General features: G+C 43.4%; 14 non-coding genes across 14 annotated transcripts; all 14 read right to left on the reverse strand.

Moving 5' to 3' along the window:
- Positions 1-107: 107 nt before the first annotated feature.
- On the reverse strand, positions 108-190 carry TRNAL-CAG (transfer RNA leucine (anticodon CAG)). The gene has a single exon. It is a non-coding gene; the product is annotated as a tRNA-Leu (tRNA).
- A 632-nt stretch (positions 191-822) lies between these two features.
- Positions 823-905, reverse strand: TRNAL-UAG (transfer RNA leucine (anticodon UAG)). Its single transcript has one exon. It is a non-coding gene; the product is annotated as a tRNA-Leu (tRNA).
- A 3,115-nt stretch (positions 906-4,020) lies between these two features.
- On the reverse strand, positions 4,021-4,103 carry TRNAL-UAG (transfer RNA leucine (anticodon UAG)). Its single transcript has one exon. It is a non-coding gene; the product is annotated as a tRNA-Leu (tRNA).
- Positions 4,104-5,004: 901 nt separating this feature from the next.
- TRNAL-UAG (transfer RNA leucine (anticodon UAG)) lies at positions 5,005-5,087 on the reverse strand. Its single transcript has one exon. It is a non-coding gene; the product is annotated as a tRNA-Leu (tRNA).
- A 1,018-nt stretch (positions 5,088-6,105) lies between these two features.
- Positions 6,106-6,188, reverse strand: TRNAL-AAG (transfer RNA leucine (anticodon AAG)). Its single transcript has one exon. It is a non-coding gene; the product is annotated as a tRNA-Leu (tRNA).
- Positions 6,189-6,367: 179 nt separating this feature from the next.
- Positions 6,368-6,450, reverse strand: TRNAL-CAG (transfer RNA leucine (anticodon CAG)). Its single transcript has one exon. It is a non-coding gene; the product is annotated as a tRNA-Leu (tRNA).
- A 1,739-nt stretch (positions 6,451-8,189) lies between these two features.
- Positions 8,190-8,272, reverse strand: TRNAL-AAG (transfer RNA leucine (anticodon AAG)). Its single transcript has one exon. It is a non-coding gene; the product is annotated as a tRNA-Leu (tRNA).
- Positions 8,273-8,458: 186 nt separating this feature from the next.
- TRNAL-CAG (transfer RNA leucine (anticodon CAG)) lies at positions 8,459-8,541 on the reverse strand. The gene has a single exon. It is a non-coding gene; the product is annotated as a tRNA-Leu (tRNA).
- A 1,739-nt stretch (positions 8,542-10,280) lies between these two features.
- TRNAL-UAG (transfer RNA leucine (anticodon UAG)) lies at positions 10,281-10,363 on the reverse strand. Its single transcript has one exon. It is a non-coding gene; the product is annotated as a tRNA-Leu (tRNA).
- A 2,008-nt stretch (positions 10,364-12,371) lies between these two features.
- Positions 12,372-12,454, reverse strand: TRNAL-AAG (transfer RNA leucine (anticodon AAG)). Its single transcript has one exon. It is a non-coding gene; the product is annotated as a tRNA-Leu (tRNA).
- Positions 12,455-14,462: 2,008 nt separating this feature from the next.
- Positions 14,463-14,545, reverse strand: TRNAL-UAG (transfer RNA leucine (anticodon UAG)). Its single transcript has one exon. It is a non-coding gene; the product is annotated as a tRNA-Leu (tRNA).
- Positions 14,546-15,446: 901 nt separating this feature from the next.
- TRNAL-UAG (transfer RNA leucine (anticodon UAG)) lies at positions 15,447-15,529 on the reverse strand. Its single transcript has one exon. It is a non-coding gene; the product is annotated as a tRNA-Leu (tRNA).
- Positions 15,530-16,553: 1,024 nt separating this feature from the next.
- Positions 16,554-16,636, reverse strand: TRNAL-AAG (transfer RNA leucine (anticodon AAG)). Its single transcript has one exon. It is a non-coding gene; the product is annotated as a tRNA-Leu (tRNA).
- A 186-nt stretch (positions 16,637-16,822) lies between these two features.
- TRNAL-CAG (transfer RNA leucine (anticodon CAG)) lies at positions 16,823-16,905 on the reverse strand. The gene has a single exon. It is a non-coding gene; the product is annotated as a tRNA-Leu (tRNA).
- Between the last annotated feature and the right edge of the window lie 1,638 nt (positions 16,906-18,543).

Consider the following 18,543-nt stretch of genomic DNA (forward strand, 5'->3'; position numbering starts at 1 on the left):
AGAGCAAGAAAAAAACTCACTGCACTCTTCCAAGAAGACAATCCTATAAGCCACTGCGAGGGAAATGATCATATTTCTCAAGAAAAAAAGTAGAGTAAACAGAGGACTGTCAGAAGTGGGATTTGAACCCACGCCTCCAGAGGAGACTGCGACCTGAACGCAGCGCCTTAGACCACTCGGCCATCCTGACTTGCTTTCCCAGCATCTACCAGAGGCCAAACAGCCATGCAGGTGAGGTACTGAAAAGGAATGCCCTCAATTTACTTATCCTATTATATGCACTTCCAACAGATCTTTGAACAATCTGTACAGAGCAGGACCTATGGAGAACTCTTTAGAACTTTGAGGCGAACAAAGAGAAAGTGCTATTCACCAGCCACTTGAACGGCTCAAAGCTGCTTTGAAATTGAGACAATAGCCACCTCTTGGCTGGCTAAAGCAATTTCAACAAAGGATCTCAAAGTCACAACATAGGGTGGAGTATGCAAATTTAAGCAGCCCCTGATCAAAGCCCTAAGGAAATTGCTGTAAGTGTGCTGGAGTCCAGTTGTCTACCAGATGCATGGCATTCTTCCAAATTTGCAGGGCCCGTCTGGCCAGGGCATACAAGAGCATGACTCTTCCAGATGACCTCTTACATGGGTCCTATGCTCATTTGGTAAGGATTGCGCTTTGTCAGCAAGACGTTATAGAACCTAAATATATGAGAAACCCCATCTCTCTTGACAAGAGGAGAACGGAATAACGTGCCAGGTGAAGACCAACAGATGCAACTTCCATCAGATGTTAACCTGATAAAGGAGATTAAATCTCCAAAAGGCATGCCAGAAGTGGGATTCGAACCCACGCCTCCAAAGGAGACTGTGGCCTAAACACAGCACCTTAGACCTCTCGGCCATCCTGACAGTATAGGCTTTTAAGAAATGAATAAAAGTTACTCAGAAACGTCTACCTCCATGCAAGCCTGAAATAATTTAAACCTTCAAACACAAGGTGCAACTTTATGCACAGGACAATAAACACAGAAGAACACATACGGAAGCACTTTATTTCACAGGTATACAGTTTTCATGCTTTTAGAACACCACATACCTCTCACCAGCTATTTAGGGTCCTGTATCCGACTCACAACATTTCCTTGCCTGCGACCTCTCTCTCTACACAAACAACTACAGCACAGGAAGTAGGAAGGCAATAGGTGGGGCAGTTTATGCAAATTTATGCTGCCAATGTGCCTTGCAGATTCATGCAGGATTTCTAGATCCTTGCTGGATACAAGAGAGTAGGACTTGTTCCAGATAAACTATCCCTAGCAGGGAAAGTCTGAGCACAGGCACTCTTTTGCTCTTTAGCCCCTGGCCTGGGACTCACCCTCACTTGCTGAGGCGTGAAATTCTGCATACCAACTTTGCACAGAAGGTATGTTTGTGGTTGTTTGGGGATGGGTGGGAGGTCAAGAGCAGGGAAAAGCAGGTCTCCTTCACTACTAGACTCCTCTTCTATGCCTCCCTGCTATTCACTCACTCTGTCTTTGTTTCATTCTCTCCTTCCACAATACTCCTTCTCACTCACTCGCTCTATCACTTGTATTTTTGCCCTTGCACTGCATTCTATAGTGGAATCATCTCTTGAATGAAGCATCTGAAAATGAAGTGACATAAAATTTAAAACCTCCTTATTGGAAACCTAAAACATCACAAGACTTAATGTAACCCATTTCTTTCATAAAAAAGATTTTTAAAGTACCCCACAAAAGAAATATAAAACACCACGAGTGCTAGAAGAATATTACATTAACGTTAAAGATAGAATAGGGCAAATGCATTTGCAGTTGAAACTGAAGTTTGGTACTTATTCAGATATTATTTACATTGCCAATTTTTGGCTGAGATTCTAAAGGAACTGAGAGAGAAAATGGAATTCAAGTTTTGTCAGAAGTGGGATTTGAACCCACGCCTCCAGGAGAGACTGCGGCCTTAACGCAGCGCCTTAGACCACTCGGCCGTCCTGACCCCATGCTGTTTTTTCATCTAAAGGGTGATAAAGATATTAGGAACCAAAAAATGCACAGAGCTTAGGCCAATAGTGGCTAGAGCAAGAAAAAAACTCACTGCACTCTTCCAAGAAGACAATCCTATAAGCCACTGCGAGGGAAATGATCATATTTCTCAAGAAAAAAATTACAGTAAACACAGGACTGTCAGAAGTGGGATTTGAACCCACGCCTCCAGAGGAGACTGCAACATGAACGCAGCGCCTTAGACCACTCGGCCATCCTGACTTGCTTTCCCAGCATCTTCCAGAGGCCAGACAGCCATGCAGGTGAGGTACTGAAAAGGAATGCCCTCAATTTATTTATCCTATTATATGCACTTCCAACAGATCTTTGAACAATCTGTACAGAGCAGGACCTATGGAGAACTCTTTAGAACTTTGAGGCGAACAAAGAGAAAGTGCTATTCACCAGCCACTTGAACGGCTCAAAGCTGCTTTGAAATTGAGACAATAGCCACCTCTTGGCTGGCTAAAGCAATTTCAACAAGGGATCTCAAAGTCACAACATAGGGTGGAGTATGCAAATTTAAGCAGCCCCTGATCAAAGCCCTGAGGAAATTGCTGTAAGTGTGCTGGAGTCCAGTTGTCCACCAGATGAATGGCATTCTTCCAAATTTGCAGGGCCCGTCTGGCCAGGGCATACAAGAGCATGACTCTTCCAGATGACCTCTTACATGGGTCCTATGCTCATTTGGTAAGGATTGCGCTTTGTCAGCAAGACGTTATAGAACCTAAATATATGAGAAAGCCCATCTCTCTTGACAAGAGGAGAACGGAATAACGTGCCAGGTGAAGACCAACAGATGCAACTTCCATCAGATGTTAACCTGATAAAGGAGATTAAATCTCCAAAAGGCATGTCAGAAGTGGGATTCGAACCCACAGCTCCAAAGGAGACCGTGGCCTAAACACAGCGCCTTAGACCTCTCGGCCATCCTGACAGTATAGGCTTTTAAGAAATGAATAAAAGTTACTCAGAAACGTCTACCTCCATGCAAGCCTGAAATAATTTAAACCTTCAAACACAAGGTGCAACTTTATGCACAGGACAATAAACACAGAAGAACACATACGAAAGCACTTTATTTCACAGGTATACAGTTTTCATGCTTTTAGAACACCACATACCTCTCACCAGCTATTTAGGGTCCTGTATCCGACTCACAACATTTCCTTGCCTGCGACCTCTCTCTCTACACAAACAACTACAGCACAGGAAGTAGGAAGGCAATAGGTGGGGCAGTTTATGCAAATTTATGCTGCCAATGTGCCTTGCAGATTCATGCAGGATTTCTAGATCCTTGCTGGATACAAGAGAGTAGGCCTTGTTCCAGATAAACTATCCGTAGCAGGGAAAGTCTGAGCACAGGCACTCTTTTGCTCTTTAGCCCCTGGCCTGGGACTCACCCTCACTTGCTGAGGAGTGAAATTCTGCATGCCAACTTTGCACAGAAGGTATGTTTTGGTTGTTTGGGGGATGGGTGGGAGGTCAAGAGCAGGGAAAAGCAGGTCTCCTTCACTGCTAGACTCCTCTTCTATGCCTCCCTGCTATTCACTCACTCTGTCTTTGTTTCATTCTCTCCTTCCACAATACTCCTTCTCACTCACTCGCTCTATCACTTGTATTTTTTCCCTTGCACTGCATTCTATAGTGGAAACATCTCTTGAATGAAGCATCTGAAAATGACGTGACATAAAATTTAAAACCTCCTTATTGGAAACCTAAAACATCACAAGACTTAATGTAACCCATTTCTTTCATAAAAAAGATTTTTAAAGTACCCCACAAAAGAAATATAAAACACCACGAGTGCTAGAAGAATATTACATTAACGTTAAAGATAGAATAGGGCAAATGCATTTGCAGTTGAAACTGAAGTTTGGTACTTATTCAGATATTATTTACATTGCCAATTTTTAGCTGAGATTCTAAAGGAACTGAGAGAGAAAATGGAATTCAAGTTTTGTCAGAAGTGGGATTCGAACCCACGCCTCCAGGAGAGACTGCGGCCTAAACGCAGCTCCTTAGACCACTCGGCCATCCTGACCCCATGCTACTTTTTCATCTAAAGGGTGAGAAAGATATTAGGAACCAAAAAATGCACAGAGCTTAGGCCAATAGTGGCTAGAGCAAGAAAAAAACTCACTGCACTCTTCCAAGAAGACAATCCTATAAGCCACTGCGAGGGAAATGATCATATTTCTCAAGAAAATAATTAGAGTAAACACAGGACTTTCAGAAGTGGGATTTGAACCCACGCCTCCAGAGGAGACTGCGACCTGAACGCAGCACCTTAGACCACTCGGCCATCCTGACTTGCTTTCCCAGCATCTTCCAGAGGCCAGACAGCCATGCAGGTGAGGTACAGAAAAGGAATGCCCTCAATTTATTTATCCTATTATATGCACTTCCAACAGATCTTTGAACAATCTGTACAGAGCAGGACCTATGGAGAACTCTTTAGAACTTTGAGGCGAACAAAGAGAAAGTGCTATTCACCAGCCACTTGAACGGCTCAAAGCTGCTTTGAAATTGAGACAATAGCCACCTCTTGGCTGGCTAAAGCAATTTCAACAAGGGATCTCAAAGTGACAACATAGGGTGGAGTATGCAAATTTAAGCAGCCCCTGATCAAAGCCCTAAGGAAATTGCTGTAAGTGTGCTGGAGTCCAGTTGTCTACCAGATGCATGGGATTCTTCCAAATTTGCAGGGCCCGTCTGGCCAGGGCATACAAGAGCATGACTCTTCCAGATGACCTCTTACATGGGTCCTATGCTCATTTGGTAAGGATTGCGCTTTGTCAGCAAGACGTTATAGAACCTAAATATATGAGAAACCCCATCTCTCTTGACAAGAGGAGAACGGAATAACGTGCCAGGTGAAGACCAACAGATGCAACTTCCATCAGATGTTAACCTGATAAAGGAGATTAAATCTCCAAAAGGCATGCCAGAAGTGGGATTCGAACCCACGCCTCCAAAGGAGACTGTGGCCTAAACACAGCGCCTTAGACCTCTCGGCCATCCTGACAGTATAGGCTTTTAAGAAATGAATAAAAGTTACTCAGAAACGTCTACCTCCATGCAAGCCTGAAATAATTTAAACCTTCAAACACAAGGTGCAACTTTATGCACAGGACAATAAACACAGAAGAACACATACGAAAGCACTTTATTTCACAGGTATACAGTTTTCATGCTTTTAGAACACCACATACCTCTCACCAGCTATTTAGGGTCCTGTATCCGACTCACAACATTTCCTTGCCTGCGACCTCTCTCTCTACACAAACAACTACAGCACAGGAAGTAGGAAGGCAATAGGAGGGGCAGTTTATGCAAATTTATGCTGCCAAGGTGCCTTGCAGATTCATGCAGGATTTCTAGATCCTTGCTGGATACAAGAGAGTAGGACTTGTTCCAGATAAACTATCCCTAGCAGGGAAAGTCTGAGCACAGGCACTCTTTTGCTCTTTAGCCCCTGGCCTGGGACTCACCCTCACTTGCTGAGGCGTGAAATTCTGCATACCAACTTTGCACAGAAGGTATGTTTGTGGTTGTTTGGGGATGGGTGGGAGGTCAAGAGCAGGGAAAAGCAGGTCTCCTTCACTACTAGACTCCTCTTCCATGCCTCCCTGCCATTCACTCACTCTGTCTTTGTTTCATTCTCTCCTTCCACAACACTCCTTCTCACTCACTCGCTTTATCACTTGTATTTTTGCCCTTGCTCTGCATTCTATAGTGGAAACATCTCTTGAATGAAGCATCTGAAAATGACGTGACATAAAATTTAAAACCTCCTTATTGGAAACCTAAAACATCACAAGACTTAATGTAACCCATTTCTTTCATAAAAAAGATTTTTAAAGTACCCCACAAAAGAAATATAAAACACCACGAGTGCTAGAAGAATATTACATTAACGTTAAAGATAGAATAGGGCAAATGCATTTGAAACTGAAGTTTGGTACTTAATCAGATATTATTTACATTGCCAATTTTTAGCTGAGATTCTAAAGGAACTGAGAGAGAAAATGGAATTCAAGTTTTGTCAGAAGTGGGATTCGAACCCACGCCTCCATGAGAGACTGCGGCCTTAACGCAGCGCCTTAGACCACTCGGCCATCCTGACCCCATGCTGCTTTTTCATCTAAAGGGTGAGAAAGATATTAGGAACCAAAAAATGCACAGAGCTTAGGCCAATAGTGGCTAGAGCAAGAAAAAAACTCACTGCACTCTTCCAAGAAGACAATCCTATAAGCCACTGCGAGGGAAATGATCATATTTCTCAAGAAAAAGGGTAGAGTAAACTGTCAGAAGTGGGATTTGAACCCACGCCTCCAGAGGAGACTGCGACCTGAACGCAGCGCCTTAGACCACTCGGCCATCCTGACTTGCTTTCCCAGCATCTACCAGAGGCCAAACAGCCATGCAGGTGAGGTACTGAAAAGGAATGCCCTCAATTTACTTATCCTATTATATGCACTTCCAACAGATCTTTGAACAATCTGTACAGAGCAGGACCTATGGAGAACTCTTTAGAACTTTGAGGCGAACAAAGAGAAAGTGCTATTCACCAGCCACTTGAACGGCTCAAAGCTGCTTTGAAATTGAGACAATAGCCACCTCTTGGCTGGCTAAAGCAATTTCAACAAAGGATCTCAAAGTCACAACATAGGGTGGAGTATGCAAATTTAAGCAGCCCCTGATCAAAGCCCTAAGGAAATTGCTGTAAGTGTGCTGGAGTCCAGTTGTCTACCAGATGCATGGCATTCTTCCAAATTTGCAGGGCCCGTCTGGCCAGGGCATACAAGAGCATGACTCTTCCAGATGACCTCTTACATGGGTCCTATGCTCATTTGGTAAGGATTGCGCTTTGTCAGCAAGACGTTATAGAACCTAAATATATGAGAAACCCCATCTCTCTTGACAAGAGGAGAACGGAATAACGTGCCAGGTGAAGACCAACAGATGCAACTTCCATCAGATGTTAACCTGATAAAGGAGATTAAATCTCCAAAAGGCATGCCAGAAGTGGGATTCGAACCCACGCCTCTAAAGGAGACTGTGGCCTAAACAGAGCACCTTAGACCTCTCGGCCATCCTGACTGTATAGGCTTTTAAGAAATGAATAAAAGTTACTCAGAAACGTCTACCTCCATGCAAGCCTGAAATAATTTAAACCTTCAAAAACAAGGTGCAACTTTATGCACAGGACAATAAACACAGAAGAACACATACGGAAGCACTTTATTTCACCGGTATACAGTTTTCATGCTTTTAGAACACCACATACCTCTCACCAGCTATTTAGGGTCCTGTATCCGACTCACAACATTTCCTTGCCTGCGACCTCTCTCTCTACACAAACAACTACAGCACAGGAAGTAGGAAGGCAATAGGTGGGGCAGTTTATGCAAATTTATGCTGCCAATGTGCCTTGCAGATTCATGCAGGATTTCTAGATCCTTGCTGGATACAAGAGAGTAGGACTTGTTCCAGATAAACTATCCCTAGCAGGGAAAGTCTGAGCACAGGCACTCTTTTGCTCTTTAGCCCCTGGCCTGGGACTCACCCTCACTTGCTGAGGCGTGAAATTCTGCATACCAACTTTGCACAGAAGGTATGTTTGTGGTTGTTTGGGGATGGGTGGGAGGTCAAGAGCAGGGAAAAACAGGTCTCCTTCACTACTAGACTCCTCTTCTATGCCTCCCTGCTATTCACTCACTCTGTCTTTGTTTCATTCTCTCCTTCCACAATACTCCTTCTCACTCACTCGCTCTATCACTTGTATTTTTGCCCTTGCACTGCATTCTATAGTGGAATCATCTCTTGAATGAAGCATCTGAAAATGACGTGACATAAAATTTAAAACCTCCTTATTGGAAACCTAAAACATCACAAGACTTAATGTAACCCATTTCTTTCATAAAAAAGATTTTTAAAGTACTCCACAAAAGAAATATAAAACACCACGAGTGCTAGAAGAATATTACATTAACGTTAAAGATAGAATAGGGCAAATGCATTTGCAGTTGAAACTGAAGTTTGGTACTTATTCAGATATTATTTACATTGCCAATTTTTAGCTGAGATTCTAAAGGAACTGAGAGAGAAAATGGAATTCAAGTTTTGTCAGAAGTGGGATTTGAACCCACGCCTCCAGGAGAGACTGCGGCCTTAACGCAGCGCCTTAGACCACTCGGCCATCCTGACCCCATGCTGCTTTTTCATCTAAAGGGTGATAAAGATATTAGGAACCAAAAAATGCACAGAGCTTAGGCCAATAGTGGCTAGAGCAAGAAAAAAACTCACTGCACTCTTCCAAGAAGACAATCCTATAAGCCACTGCGAGGGAAATGATCATATTTCTCAAGAAAAAAATTAGAGTAAACACAGGACTGTCAGAAGTGGGATTTGAACCCACGCCTCCAGAGGAGACTGCAACCTGAACGCAGCGCCTTAGACCACTCGGCCATCCTGACTTGCTTTCCCAGCATCTTCCAGAGGCCAGACAGCCATGCAGGTGAGGTACTGAAAAGGAATGCCCTCAATTTATTTATCCTATTATATGCACTTCCAACAGATCTTTGAACAATCTGTACAGAGCAGGACCTATGGAGAACTCTTTAGAACTTTGAGGCGAACAAAGAGAAAGTGCTATTCACCAGCCACTTGAACGGCTCAAAGCTGCTTTGAAATTGAGACAATAGCCACCTCTTGGCTGGCTAAAGCAATTTCAACAAGGGATCTCAAAGTCACAACATAGGGTGGAGTATGCAAATTTAAGCAGCCCCTGATCAAAGCCCTGAGGAAATTGCTGTAAGTGTGCTGGAGTCCAGTTGTCCACCAGATGAATGGCATTCTTCCAAATTTGCAGGGCCCGTCTGGCCAGGGCATACAAGAGCATGACTCTTCCAGATGACCTCTTACATGGGTCCTATGCTCATTTGGTAAGGATTGCGCTTTGTCAGCAAGACGTTATAGAACCTAAATATATGAGAAAGCCCATCTCTCTTGACAAGAGGAGAACGGAATAACGTGCCAGGTGAAGACCAACAGATGCAACTTCCATCAGATGTTAACCTGATAAATGAGATTAAATCTCCAAAAGGCATGTCAGAAGTGGGATTCGAACCCACGGCTCCAAAGGAGACCGTGGCCTAAACACAGCGCCTTAGACCTCTCGGCCATCCTGACAGTATAGGCTTTTAAGAAATGAATAAAAGTTACTCAGAAACGTCTACCTCCATGCAAGCCTGAAATAATTTAAACCTTCAAACACAAGGTGCAACTTTATGCACAGGACAATAAACACAGAAGAACACATACGAAAGCACTTTATTTCACAGGTATACAGTTTTCATGCTTTTAGAACACCACATACCTCTCACCAGCTATTTAGGGTCCTGTATCCGACTCACAACATTTCCTTGCCTGCGACCTCTCTCTCTACACAAACAACTACAGCACAGGAAGTAGGAAGGCAATAGGTGGGGCAGTTTATGCAAATTTATGCTGCCAATGTGCCTTGCAGATTCATGCAGGATTTCTAGATCCTTGCTGGATACAAGAGAGTAGGCCTTGTTCCAGATAAACTATCCGTAGCAGGGAAAGTCTGAGCACAGGCACTCTTTTGCTCTTTAGCCCCTGGCCTGGGACTCACCCTCACTTGCTGAGGAGTGAAATTCTGCATGCCAACTTTGCACAGAAGGTATGTTTGTGGTTGTTTGGGGATGGGTGGGAGGTCAAGAGCAGGGAAAAGCAGGTCTCCTTCACTACTAGACTCCTCTTCTATGCCTCCCTGCCATTCACTCACTCTGTCTTTGTTTCATTCTCTCCTTCCACAACACTCCTTCTCACTCACTCGCTCTATCACTTGTATTTTTGCCCTTGCTCTGCATTCAATAGTGGAAACATCTCTTGAACGAAGCATCTGAAAATGACGTGACATAAAATTTAAAACCTCCTTATTGGAAACCTAAAACATCACAAGACTTAATGTAACCCATTTCTTTCATAAAAAAGATTTTTAAAGTACCCCACAAAAGAAATATAAAACACCACGAGTGCTAGAAGAATATTACATTAACGTTAAAGATAGAATAGGGTAAATGCATTTGCAGTTGAAACTGAAGTTTGGTACTTATTCAGATATTATTTACATTGCCAATTTTTAGCTGAGATTCTAAAGGAACTGAGAGAGAAAATGGAATTCAAGTTTTGTCAGAAGTGGGATTCGAACCCACGCCTCCAGGAGAGACTGCGGCCTAAACGCAGCGCCTTAGACCACTTGGCCATCCTGACCCCATGCTACTTTTTCATCTAAAGGGTGAGAAAGATATTAGGAACCAAAAAATGCACAGAGCTTAGGCCAATAGTGGCTAGAGCAAGAAAAAAACTCACTGCACTCTTCCAAGAAGACAATCCTATAAGCCACTGCGAGGGAAATGATCATATTTCTCAAGAAAATAATTAGAGTAAACACAGGACTTTCAGAAGTGGGATTTGAACCCACGCCTCCAGAGGAGACTGCGACCTGAACGCAGCACCTTAGACCACTCGGCCATCCTGACTTGCTTTCCCAGCATCTTCCAGAGGCCAGACAGCCATGCAGGTGAGGTACTGAAAAGGAATGCCCTCAATTTATTTATCCTATTATATGCACTTCCAACAGATCTTTGAACAATCTGTACAGAGCAGGACCTATGGAGAACTCTTTAGAACTTTGAGGCGAACAAAGAGAAAGTGCTATTCACCAGCCACTTGAACGGCTCAAAGCTGCTTTGAAATTGAGACAATAGCCACCTCTTGGCTGGCTAAAGCAATTTCAACAAGGGATCTCAAAGTCACAACATAGGGTGGAGTATGCAAATTTAAGCAGCCCCTGATCAAAGCCCTAAGGAAATTGCTGTAAGTGTGCTGGAGTCCAGTTGTCTACCAGATGCATGGCATTCTTCCAAATTTGCAGGGCCCGTCTGGCCAGGGCATACAAGAGCATGACTCTTCCAGATGACCTCTTACATGGGTCCTATGCTCATTTGGTAAGGATTGCGCTTTGTCAGCAAGACGTTATAGAACCTAAATATATGAGAAACCCCATCTCTCTTGACAAGAGGAGAACGGAATAACGTGCCAGGTGAAGACCAACAGATGCAACTTCCATCAGATGTTAACCTGATAAAGGAGATTAAATCTCCAAAAGGCATGTCAGAAGTGGGATTCGAACCTACGCCTCCAAAGGAGACTGTGGCCTAAACACAGCACCTTAGACCTCTCGGCCATCCTGACAGTATAGGCTTTTAGGAAATGAATAAAAGTTACTCAGAAACGTCTACCTCCATGCAAGCCTGAAATAATTTAAACCTTCAAACACAAGGTGCAACTTTATGCACAGGACAATAAACACAGAAGAACACATACGAAAGCACTTTATTTCACAGGTATACAGTTTTCATGCTTTTAGAACACCACATACCTCTCACCAGCTATTTAGGGTCCTGTATCTGACTCACAACATTTCCTTGCCTGCGACCTCTCTCTCTACACAAACAACTACAGCACAGGAAGTAGGAAGGCAATAGGAGGGGCAGTTTATGCAAATTTATGCTGCCAATGTGCCTTGCAGATTCATGCAGGATTTCTAGATCCTTGCTGGATACAAGAGAGTAGGACTTGTTCCAGATAAACCATCCCTAGCAGGGAAAGTCTGAGCACAGGCACTCTTTTGCTCTTTAGCCCCTGGCCTGGGACTCACCCTCACTTGCTGAGGCGTGAAATTCTGCATACCAACTTTGCACAGAAGGTATGTTTGTGGTTGTTTGGGGATGGGTGGGAGGTCAAGAGCAGGGAAAAGCAGGTCTCCTTCACTACTAGACTCCTCTTCTATGCCTCCCTGCTATTCACTCACTCTGTCTTTGTTTCATTCTCTCCTTCCACAACAATCCTTCTCACTCACTCGCTCTATCACTTGTATTTTTGCCCTTGCTCTGCATTCTATAGTGGAAACATCTCTTGAAAGAAGCATCTGAAAATGACGTGACATAAAATTTAAAACCTCCTTATTGGAAACCTAAAACATCACAAGACTTAATGTAACCCATTTCTTTCATAAAAAAGATTTTTAAAGTACCCCACAAAACAAATATAAAACACCACGAGTGCTAGAAGAATATTACATTAACGTTAAAGATAGAATAGGGCAAATGCATTTGCAGTTGAAACTGAAGTTTGGTACTTATTCAGATATTATTTACATTGCCAATTTTTAGCTGAGATTCTAAAGGAACTGAGAGAGAAAATGGAATTCAAGTTTTGTCAGAAGTGGGATTTGAACCCACGCCTCCAGGAGAGACTGCGGCCTTAACGCAGCGCCTTAGACCACTCGGCCATCCTGACCCCATGCTGCTTTTTCATCTAAAGGGTGATAAAGATATTAGGAACCAAAAAATGCACAGAGCTTAGGCCAATAGTGGCTAGAGCAAGAAAAAAACTCACTGCACTCTTCCAAGAAGACAATCCTATAAGCCACTGCGAGGGAAATGATCATATTTCTCAAGAAAAAAATTAGAGTAAACACAGGACTGACAGAAGTGGGATTTGAACCCACGCCTCCAGAGGAGACTGCGACCTGAACGCAGCGCCTTAGACCACTCGGCCATCCTGACTTGCTTTCCCAGCATCTTCCAGAGGCCAGACAGCCATGCAGGTGAGGTACTGAAAAGGAATGCCCTCAATTTATTTATCCTATTATATGCACTTCCAACAGATCTTTGAACAATCTGTACAGAGCAGGACCTATGGAGAACTCTTTAGAACTTTGAGGCGAACAAAGAGAAAGTGCTATTCACCAGCCACTTGAACGGCTCAAAGCTGCTTTGAAATTGAGACAATAGCCACCTCTTGGCTGGCTAAAGCAATTTCAACAAGGGATCTCAAAGTTACAACATAGGGTGGAGTATGCAAATTTAAGCAGCCCCTGATCAAAGCCCTGAGGAAATTGCTGTAATTGTGCTGGAGTCCAGTTGTCCACCAGATGAATGGCATTCTTCCAAATTTGCAGGGCCCGTCTGGCCAGGGCATACAAGAGCATGACTCTTCCAGATGACCTCTTACATGGGTCCTATGCTCATTTGGTAAGGATTGCGCTTTGTCAGCAAGACGTTATAGAACCTAAATATATGAGAAAGCCCATCTCTCTTGACAAGAGGAGAACGGAATAACGTGCCAGGTGAAGACCAACAGATGCAACTTCCATCAGATGTTAACCTGATAAAGGAGATTAAATCTCCAAAAGGCATGTCAGAAGTGGGATTCGAACCCACGGCTCCAAAGGAGACCGTGGCCTAAACACAGCGCCTTAGACCTCTCGGCCATCCTGACAGTATAGGCTTTTAAGAAATGAATAAAAGTTACTCAGAAACGTCTACCTCCATGCAAGCCTGAAATAATTTAAACCTTCAAACACAAGGTGCAACTTTATGCACAGGACAATAAACACAGAAGAACACATACGAAAGCACTTTATTTCACAGGTATACAGTTTTCATGCTTTTAGAACACCACATACCTCTCACCAGCTATTTAGGGTCCTGTATCCGACTCACAACATTTCCTTGCCTGCGACCTCTCTCTCTACACAAACAACTACAGCACAGGAAGTAGGAAGGCAATAGGTGGGGCAGTTTATGCAAATTTATGCTGCCAATGTGCCTTGCAGATTCATGCAGGATTTCTAGATCCTTGCTGGATACAAGAGAGTAGGCCTTGTTCCAGATAAACTATCCGTAGCAGGGAAAGTCTGAGCACAGGCACTCTTTTGCTCTTTAGCCCCTGGCCTGGGACTCACCCTCACTTGCTGAGGAGTGAAATTCTGCATGCCAACTTTGCACAGAAGGTATGTTTGTGGTTGTTTGGGGATGGGTGGGAGGTCAAGAGCAGGGAAAAGCAGGTCTCCTTCACTACTAGACTCCTCTTCTATGCCTCCCTGCCATTCACTCACTCTGTCTTTGTTTCATTCTCTCCTTCCACAACACTCCTTCTCACTCACTCGCTCTATCACTTGTATTTTTGCCCTTGCTCTGCATTCAATAGTGGAAACATCTCTTGAATGAAGCATCTGAAAATGACGTGACATAAAATTTAAAACCTCCTTATTGGAAACCTAAAACATCACAAGACTTAATGTAACCCATTTCTTTCATAAAAAAGATTTTTAAAGTACCCCACAAAAGAAATATAAAACACCACGAGTGCTAGAAGAATATTACATTAACGTTAAAGATAGAATAGGGCAAATGCATTTGCAGTTGAAACTGAAGTTTGGTACGTATTCAGATATTATTTACATTGCCAATTTTTAGCTGAGATTCTAAAGGAACTGAGAGAGAAAATGGAATTCAAGTTTTGTCAGAAGTGGGATTCGAACCCACGCCTCCAGGAGAGACTGCAGCCTAAACGCAGCGCCTTAGACCACTCGGCCATCCTGACCCCATGCTACTTTTTCATCTAAAGGGTGAGAAAGATATTAGGAACCAAAAAATGCACAGAGCTTAGGCCAATAGTGGCTAGAGCAAGAAAAAAACACACTGCACTCTTCCAAGAACACAATCCTATAAGCCACTGCGAGGGAAATGATCATATTTCTCAAGAAAATAATTAGAGTAAACACAGGACTTTCAGAAGTGGGATTTGAACCCACGCCTCCAGAGGAGACTGCGACCTGAACGCAGCACCTTAGACCACTCGGCCATCCTGACTTGCTTTCCCAGCATCTTCCAGAGGCCAGACAGCCATGCAGGTGAGGTACTGAAAAGGAATGCCCTCAATTTATTTATCCTATTATATGAACTTCCAACAGATCTTTGAACAATCTGTACAGAGCAGGACCTATGGAGAACTCTTTAGAACTTTGAGGCGAACAAAGAGAAAGTGCTATTCACCAGCCACTTGAACGGCTCAAAGCTGCTTTGAAATTGAGACAATAGCCACCTCTTGGCTGGCTAAAGCAATTTCAACAAGGGATCTCAAAGTCACAACATAGGGTGGAGTATGCAAATTTAAGCAGCCCCTGATCAAAGCCCTAAGGAAATTGCTGTAAGTGTGCTGGAGTCCAGTTGTCTACCAGATGCATGGCATTCTTCCAAATTTGCAGGGCCCGTCTGGCCAGGGCATACAAGAGCATGACTCTTCCAGATGACCTCTTACATGGGTCCTATGCTCATTTGGTAAGGATTGCGCTTTGTCAGCAAGACGTTATAGAACCTAAATATATGAGAAACCCCATCTCTCTTGACAAGAGGAGAACGGAATAACGTGCCAGGTGAAGACCAACAGATGCAACTTCCATCAGATGTTAACCTGATAAAGGAGATTAAATCTCCAAAAGGCATGTCAGAAGTGGGATTCGAACCCACGCCTCCAAAGGAGACTGTGGCCTAAACACAGCACCTAAGACCTCTCGGCCATCCTGACAGTATAGGCTTTTAAGAAATGAATAAAAGTTACTCAGAAACGTCTACCTCCATGCAAGCCTGAAATAATTTAAACCTTCAAACACAAGGTGCAACTTTATGCACAGGACAATAAACACAGAAGAACACATACGAAAGCACTTTATTTCACAGGTATACAGTTTTCATGCTTTTAGAACACCACATACCTCTCACCAGCTATTTAGGGTCCTGTATCCGACTCACAACATTTCCTTGCCTGCGACCTCTCTCTCTACACAAACAACTACAGCACAGGAAGTAGGAAGGCAATAGGAGGGGCAGTTTATGCAAATTTATGCTGCCAAGGTGCCTTGCAGATTCATGCAGGATTTCTAGATCCTTGCTGGATACAAGAGAGTAGGACTTATTCCAGATAAACTATCCCTAGCAGGGAAAGTCTGAGCACAGGCACTCTTTTGCTCTTTAGCCCCTGGCCTGGGACTCACCCTCACTTGCTGAGGAGTGAAATTCTGCATACCAACTTTGCACAGAAGGTATGTTTGTGGTTGTTTGGGGATGGGTGGGAGGTCAAGAGCAGGGAAAAGCAGGTCTCCTTCACTACTAGACTCCTCTTCTATGCCTCCCTGCCATTCACTCACTCTGTCTTTGTTTCATTCTCTCCTTCCACAACACTCCTTCTCACTCACTCGCTCTATCACTTGTATTTTTGCCCTTGCTCTGCATTCTATAGTGGAAACATCTCTTGAATGAAGCATCTGAAAATGACGTGACATAAAATTTAAAACCTCCCTATTGGAAACCTAAAACATCACAAGACTTAATGTAACCCATTTCTTTCATAAAAAAGATTTTTAAAGTACCCCACAAAACAAATATAAAACACCACGAGTGCTAGAAGAATATTACATTAACGTTAAAGATAGAATAGGGCAAATGCATTTGCAGTTGAAACTGAAGTTTGGTACTTATTCAGATATTATTTACATTGCCAATTTTTTGCTGAGATTCTAAAGGAACTGAGAGAGAAAATGGAATTCAAGTTTTGTCAGAAGTAGGATTTGAACCCACGCCTCCAGGAGAGACTGCGGCCTTAACGCAGCGCCTTAGACCACTCGGCCATCCTGACCCCATGCTGCTTTTTCATCTAAAGGGTGATAAAGATATTAGGAACCAAAAAATGCACAGAGCTTAGGCCAATAGTGGCTAGAGCAAGAAAAAAACTCACTGCACTCTTCCAAGAAGACAATCCTATAAGCCACTGCGAGGGAAATGATCATATTTCTCAAGAAAAAAATTAGAGTAAACACAGGACTGTCAGAAGTGGGATTTGAACCCACGCCTCCAGAGGAGACTGCGACCTGAACGCAGCGCCTTAGACCACTCGGCCATCCTGACTTGCTTTCCCAGCATCTTCCAGAGGCCAGACAGCCATGCAGGTGAGGTACTGAAAAGGAATGCCCTCAATTTATTTATCCTATTATATGCACTTCCAACAGATCTTTGAACAATCTGTACAGAGCAGGACCTATGGAGAACTCTTTAGAACTTTGAGGCGAACAAAGAGAAAGTGCTATTCACCAGCCACTTGAACGGCTCAAAGCTGCTTTGAAATTGAGACAATAGCCACCTCTTGGCTGGCTAAAGCAATTTCAACAAGGGATCTCAAAGTCACAACATAGGGTGGAGTATGCAAATTTAAGCAGCCCCTGATCAAAGCCCTGAGGAAATTGCTGTAAGTGTGCTGGAGTCCAGTTGTCCACCAGATGAATGGCATTCTTCCAAATTTGCAGGGCCCGTCTGGCCAGGGCATACAAGAGCATGACTCTTCCAGATGACCTCTTACATGGGTCCTATGCTCATTTGGTAAGGATTGCGCTTTGTAAGCAAGACGTTATAGAACCTAAATATATGAGAAAGCCCATCTCTCTTGACAAGAGGAGAACGGAATAACGTGCCAGGTGAAGACCAACAGATGCAACTTCCATCAGATGTTAACCTGATAAAGGAGATTAAATCTCCAAAAGGCATGTCAGAAGTGGGATTCGAACCCACGGCTCCAAAGGAGACCGTGGCCTAAACACAGCGCCTTAGACCTCTCGGTCATCCTGACAGTATAGGCTTTTAAGAAATGAATAAAAGTTACTCAGAAACGTCTACCTCCATGCAAGCCTGAAATAATTTAAACCTTCAAACACAAGGTGCAACTTTATGCACAGGACAATAAACACAGAAGAACACATACGAAAGCACTTTATTTCACAGGTATACAGTTTTCATGCTTTTAGAACACCACATACCTCTCACCAGCTATTTAGGGTCCTGTATCCGACTCACAACATTTCCTTGCCTGCGACCTCTCTCTCTACACAAACAACTACAGCACAGGAAGTAGGAAGGCAATAGGTGGGGCAGTTTATGCAAATTTATGCTGCCAATGTGCCTTGCAGATTCATGCAGGATTTCTAGATCCTTGCTGGATACAAGAGAGTAGGCCTTGTTCCAGATAAACTATCCGTAGCAGGGAAAGTCTGAGCACAGGCACTCTTTTGCTCTTTAGCCCCTGGCCTGGGACTCACCCTCACTTGCTGAGGAGTGAAATTCTGCATACCAACTTTGCACAGAAGGTATGTTTGTGGTTGTTTGGGGATGGGTGGGAGGTCAAGAGCAGGGAAAAGCAGGTCTCCTTCACTACTAGACTCCTCTTCTATGCCTCCCTGCCATTCACTCACTCTGTCTTTGTTTCATTCTCTCCTTCCACAACACTCCTTCTCACTCACTCGCTCTATCACTTGTATTTTTGCCCTTGCTCTGCATTCTATAGTGGAAACATCTCTTGAATGAAGCATCTGAAAATGGCGTGACATAAAATTTAAAACATCCCTATTGGAAACCTAAAACATCACAAGACTTAATGTAACCCATTTCTTTCATAAAAAAGATTTTTAAAGTACCCCACAAAACAAATATAAAACACCACGAGTGCTAGAAGAATATTACATTAACGTTAAAGATAGAATAGGGCAAATGCATTTG

This window comes from Triturus cristatus, chromosome 6 (genome assembly GCF_964204655.1).
Source record: "Triturus cristatus chromosome 6, aTriCri1.1, whole genome shotgun sequence".
Lineage (NCBI taxonomy): Eukaryota > Metazoa > Chordata > Amphibia > Caudata > Salamandridae > Triturus > Triturus cristatus.